Source organism: Ascidiella aspersa, chromosome 1 (assembly GCF_963924565.1).
Source record: "Ascidiella aspersa chromosome 1, kaAscAspe10.2, whole genome shotgun sequence".
Taxonomy (NCBI): Eukaryota; Metazoa; Chordata; class Ascidiacea; order Phlebobranchia; family Ascidiidae; genus Ascidiella; species Ascidiella aspersa.
The window spans coordinates 6,896,799-6,903,410 of record NC_139447.1 but is presented as its reverse complement, the minus strand read 5'-3'; positions in this window follow the sequence as shown (position 1 = coordinate 6,903,410).

Genomic DNA, 6,612 nt, shown 5'->3' with positions numbered 1-6,612 from the left:
CGAACCGGTGCAAAGCACGGCAGCGAAAATAACCGCCTCTTCTCGTCTCTCCCTACCCTTCTCTTTTTCTCTCTCACTCCTCCTCCGGGCCGTGACGTAGGCGTTTTGACGTCATCGTATCGCCCTAGGATTCGATATGACGGACCGCGAACGGCAGTCAAGTTCAATCGCTCGCCATCGCTTAAAATTGCGAGTTAAGCCTGGGCCGTTTGACCGCAGAAACGTAAGTTTCTTTGCGGTTACGAGCAATAAAGGAATACTTTGATGGTCAGGAATCAGCTGCAATCTTACTTAATAGCGAGAAGTTGTTTTCGTAATTTCAACGATGCCTTTTTGCGGGATTTAGTTGTCTTTATGAACCCAATTACGACTTTGACAAACTTAAACATAAATTTTTTTCAAAAAATCACGCAATAATAATCACGTGTCAAAATTAATAAGGCGTATGTTTCAGTCCTGATTGCCATAAATTCGAGACTCTAAAATTTGTGTAACTGATATTTAGAAATCAGTCTATTGTCCTTTAAATATCGTTTAGGCTGCTCTTAACAAAAACAAAACGTTTTTATGAAAGAAGTTTGCATGACCACACAAAGTGAACAGCAAATAACGTAAATTAATTATAGGTGGCCAATTACCACGCTAAAATTTAAATTTTTAAAGTGAAAACAGAAGATGTTTGCGGCAAGTTAAATGTGGAAAATTACGTGTCACTCGCATGGGTTTTAAATATTTGTTTGCTACCGACAGAGTTTTTCCAAATCCGTCTAACTTTACCCAGGCATTAAACAGCAGTTGCAAACTACCCAATACACCTTACAAAAGGAAAATAGATCCTTGTTTGACTTGTGTGGTATCCGGAGCGCGAACTATTTTTTAAAACAAAAATAGAAAAACGGTATACATTTCTATCTAACTCTTGATTTTGCACTGTTTGAACTAGGACTAGCCACTATCTTTCCCGAATGAAGTGTACACATCTTCTGGTCAGTGCGCCTAAAAACTCCTGAATATTGAACTCGAATTATTTTTCGAACGACTAGACCAGTGGTTCTCAACCTTTTTTTCTTTCGTGGCCCATTTTCGTTGCACAACATTTCTGTGGCCCAATAAATTTTCATAAAAGAACAAACTATAAAAAAATTTAGAACAAAAAATAGCAAAGGATACATGAAAACATTTATTGAACCGTGCATTAGTGAGATACTTGCTTCTGAACAATAAATTTACGTCTCATTTACATTCCTTCTTAATTCCCCCCCCAGGCCGCTATTCCTGTGAAATTAGGTATAGTGACACAAATTAAACTAAATTATTCAATAAATCTTGCTTTTTTTAAATTGGTCTGTGGCCCACCTAAAAATTCTCCATAACCCACTGGTTGAGAACCGATACAAGAGAACATATCATATAAATCGCCCACAAAAGAGTTGCAATTCGACAACAAATCCACACTGCCGGGGATTTTATACCTCCCGCTAACAAGTTCGTGGAAATTTATGGCGCGGTCATTTCCTTCGAGCTCTTACAGCCGTCATTAGGGCGGTCGTCTCCTAAAGCGATTACAAACTTCTGCATGGAGATAGGGCGACATAGGGAAAGGAGCTTCCAAGTCCACGCACAAAATCGAAAAGAAAAATCCTCGCCCACTTAAATGGTCGCGAAATTGCGGCCGCGACAAATCTAATCACTTGTTTTCTGTTCAGTGATGGGCGCCACTTAACTCCGACGAGGTATATGGCAATGCGCTTATTTAGCTGGGGCGGCTCGGAACCGACAATTTGCGGGAAAATGACATTGATTAGGGCCAACTGTGGGCAGCAATGCGTTCTTAGCGTCATAACCAATTAATTTGGCAAAAACATTCGACAACGTTTTCGCGAAGAAACTCTTCTTAAATGGAAAGGATAACCCTCTGGGAAAAAATTGCGCGGATAACTTGACGACAAATTCCCTAAAGATCTTCAAATAAAAATCTAGATGTTTTTCCAGCAATCTGTTCTTGTGCGCTACCAGTAACATATTAGGATTGCAAGGCTTTTCAAATCAAACTAGTTCTGTAAAAAACTTCACACCAGTATTGTGCTGGGGGCTTAAGGGTGAAGGGTGATGATGTTATTTGCTCTGAGTAAAGGTATCTTACCGAAAGTGTTTCAGAGGACACTGTCAGGCTATAACAATAAGTTGAAAATGTGTCAAAAGGTAAATAAACAAAAGGGTTCATTTACAAACATTGGTGGTAGGGTATAGGATGAGTGTTCTGTAAATAACTACAAACAGTATGTAGTACTCAAACGGCGTGACAAAAGGCTTGCAATATTTACGGTGGTACAACGTACAACGATTTTGGTTGTGCTTACACAAAAAGTAATCCTTTTGCTGGCGTACAAATTCCCTGTCCACGCCCAATTAAAAAGAATGATTACCCTCTTAACCAGCTTCAATATGGCAAAACATCTTTGAACTGATCATTTTTCTCGTTCAAGGGCCTGTAGTTGTTTTGCCACACGATTTTTGTCATTACCCGCGTTCAAGGAACCGACTTTAAAAAACGTGCAGCGGCCATCAGTCTCGGGAATAAAAAAAAAGTCCAGCACTTGCTTGTCATAGTCTGCTATTTTGGTGAAACGAGTCGTGTGACGTGCGGTGGTGCTGATTCAGAGGACGTAAATAGCGGTAGCTCGTCGAGGATAAAACTAGCTCGCGGCGCGTTATTTTGCCTGTCTTACGGCGTCGGCGCACCGCAATGTTATACAGGCTGTACCTTTGCGCGCAGTCGGCCTGCGATATACGGTTTTAATTATATCTGATTTGTGTATTTGCCGATGTTTTATCCTGCACGCGTCTGACGAAATAAACACGTTGTTTTGACCAAAGCGAGTTTGATATGAGCGAGTTGCTGCCGTCAACTAAAGAGCACAACATCACTTCCCGGATGCGACTTCTAAAATAGGATTTACAGCTTTTTTGTCTGACTTAGCTTTTGGAAGTTATCGCCAATTAAGCGTAATAAATAGATTCGATTTTTAGGGCAGCTTATTGTAAATCTAAATATGGCGGATAAAAGTCTTCTGGCGAAAAACAAATCATTCTTCGGCGTAAGGCCTTAAGCGCATTCCTTATTGATGATAGGAACAGCGCATAAGGAGACCAAAATAACCACATTAGATTTAATTAAATCAACAGCAAGCATCGATATGGCCACGTTAGTCGTTTTTGAAAATTCTATTCGCCCGTTAAACCAAAAAAGGCATAAGTTACATTTCGCGGGTGAAGTTTCTGGAAAAGCATATTTTTACTTTCTCTCATAGTTAAATTTCTGGTATAGTCGTCTCGTTCTAGTTTTCAATAGAAATGCCTGATACCTTTTATACATGTTGCCAATTTTGGGATAAAAATGTTGGAGTCCGATTCTATACCTGTTATTTACCATCAAGGTTAAATACATGTAAAAACATTAAAGTAAATAAATATTATATTAACCATGTAACGTAAAGAAATAAATAGAACGGGTAAGATCGAAATATTAAAAAAAAATATATAATACAACTTGTAACATGATTATTTTCGTGTTAAATAAGATTTTCTCAGGTACAAGTAAACGTTGAGTTTGGCCATCTAAAATGACTTAAATAGCTGCATTGACTTTGCATATAGGAACTCTTGTATTTGACGAGTTACAACTCATTACAAATGCAAGCATTTGGTTAGACCAGTCGCATGCTCTTTGTTCTAATGTTGCGCACACATAGTACAAATCCACGTTCTAATAGCGTAACGCAGCGTTTCTCAACCGGTGCGCCTCGGCGCACTGGTGCGCCGTGGAAGGTGGCCAGGTGCGCCGCGAGAAAAAAAGGGAAAAAATGTTACAAAAATTCTGTATTATTTGTAGAATTTGCGAATAATTTTAGAATAAACTCTTGTCATTATTTTCTGTGAATAAACACTGAGCATTATGACTGGATTCGTGGCCCTTATTGAAGTCCAAATGGTTAGGCTCTTCGCTAACAAAGAAAGAGGAACTATTGCAATCTAGCGGGGCTTCCGCCATAAGACCACAATTAAAACAACAGCAACTTCGGCATAAAAAACAGTTCGGAGTAAGACCGAAATAGGACCAATACCTAATACTCGTAATTGCGTTTAAATCAAAATAAGACCTAAATTTGTCCGAATAAGGCCTAACTGGCAAGAATAAGGCCTTTGCTATCTTTTACTTAACCCCAAACCCCACCCATAACTTCAACACAAACTCCCCTAATAATTTATACCATAACCCAAATTCTAATTCTACCCATTACTCGCGCCTAACCCCAAACAGAGGCAAACAATCCTGTGTCAAAACACTATGGCACCCAAACGTCGACACCAAAACGGCTGATGCCAAGAATATGTCCTTTAATCGTCCATACCCTGTTTTTACAGTTTTGGGCGTTATTTTGTTCATTTAGGTTTTTTCCGTTACATTTTGGATTTATTCCGAGTTAGATGTTGTTGCTCTTGGGGCTTATTCTGTTTCCATCGAACTTTAACTAACATACCGTGTGTTTCCATAATTTACAACATGAAAGGCCTATTTCATTTATTTTCTTTCTCTTCAGGCATGTCTTATTGAGCACATCGTATTTTATAGCAGGTCTGTGGAGTCGGGAGTCATATTTGAGACTCGGCGTATCGTAATCGATTTATTTTGCTGAAATCGGACTGATGCAGTCCCGAGTCCCGAGTTCGACGTGCGCAGTGCCAACTTTAAAACTAATAGTGCCGCCAAATGCAAATTAAAAAGGCGAAATAGCATATGGTGGATATTTTCCAGCAATGTATTGTGGTTGGATGAGATATATGACATCCCTATGAGGGGTTTGTTGAAAATCCACCTTAATTTAGTTACGTAAATGGGAAAATTAAATGCTGTAGGGTTGCAGACGGACTCGGAATTTGACGAAATCACACATTTGGCCGGAGTCGGACTCGGGCGTTGGAGTCGGGTTATTTTTAACCGACTCCGCAAGCTGCTTTATAGATAATTCGAATTGGGAGCCTGATGTAATAAAAACTGCTAGCAAAAAACAAAGTATCCAAACAAAGTTAGCAGTCGACTCGCTCGCCAGGTGCGCCGCCACGTTTTGAAAAGTTTACAAGTGCGCCCTGGGGTGAAAAAGGTTGAGAAACACTGGCGTAACGCATCAAACGTGCACGTATCCTCCGGCATTGGTTTTTCCACACTTTCACCGTAAAATAACTTACTAGCAGATATAAACGCACAAAGAATATCGCGCAACGTATCCACCCCTATTTATAAGAGATTTCGATGAGGTTTGAAGCACTTGAAGGAATTTTCTTTGGAGAAACGCGGGTTTAATTTGAGGGTTCGAATTAGGGTGGATGAGATTTTGCGCCAGACTAAACAAGCACTTACGAATCAATCTAATTGCATCCACATGATCTAAAAAGGGTTGTGTCTTGATTCTACGTTTGACCGCAATTGAACATGCGGCATTTTCAAAACTTAACTATGGCCTGTCGTAAACGTTTATCGCAGATAAGAACTCTTTAATTGCCACAAACGCTCGAACCGGTTGTTGTTTTACTTGACGTCAGACTCGGACTAACCACGCATCCATTGTGATACGAACAAGTTTAAACTGATTGCAATTAGACATGCAAACATCTAAAACAAATATGAAACAACTTTTTTTGACAGGGGTTTGAAAAAATAGTTTTGATTCCCCAAATGGTTCAAAACTTTTTTTGAATATTTATCAGAAAAATTAAAGGAATATTTTAAAACAGATAACATTGCTCTCTTGCGACACCAGTCGATTGTCTTAAGTTACATATCTTAATTTTTAATCGACTCTGAAACTTTGAATAAATCAAGTTAAGTACTCTATGCAAATATTTAATTGACTCCCCAATGGGCCTTCACGCCAAACTGCGTTGTTCAACTATTGAGTTGAGTTGTGGATTGTACCACAGATACCAAGTGCTATTTAAACATAGATTAAAAAGGTAAGAAACAAAGGTAGGGTTTAAGTGCACCATTTTTAGTTGATAATCTTAACCAAATGCACTGCCTCTTAAACAACAATGATTAATATACCACCTTTCAATTGCCTTTCCTGAACACTCCGCATCCCTAACATTGCCATCTGATAATTTATATTTCAAATTTTTGATTGTTAGTGCTTTCGCAAGGCTTTGAGATTTGGAAACAAGTTTTAAATTCAATGTTCTTGCCAAGGGAATGTAGAATATCATGTAACACAAACTATTGCTATTGCTTATTGCGACACCAGGCGATATATGGCTTAATTACGACACCAGTCGAGTGTACATAACACAGATCGAAAACAACCTTTTGAGGTGTTCAAACGCCGATATGGAATGATCAACAGAACAGAGCATAAAGGAAAAGTCTGATGGTAGTTTTTAAAGTTTCATAACAAGCAGTGGAAAAAGCAAAACGGTGCAATTTGTTATGACGGTTTCGCTAAGAAAACTTGTATTTATTATTTAGCAAAAATAACAGAAAACACTAAGGCTAAAAATCGCATTTGGGACTGTTTATCACAGGGGCAAAACCCATCAGGGAAAGGTCAGACGGGGCAG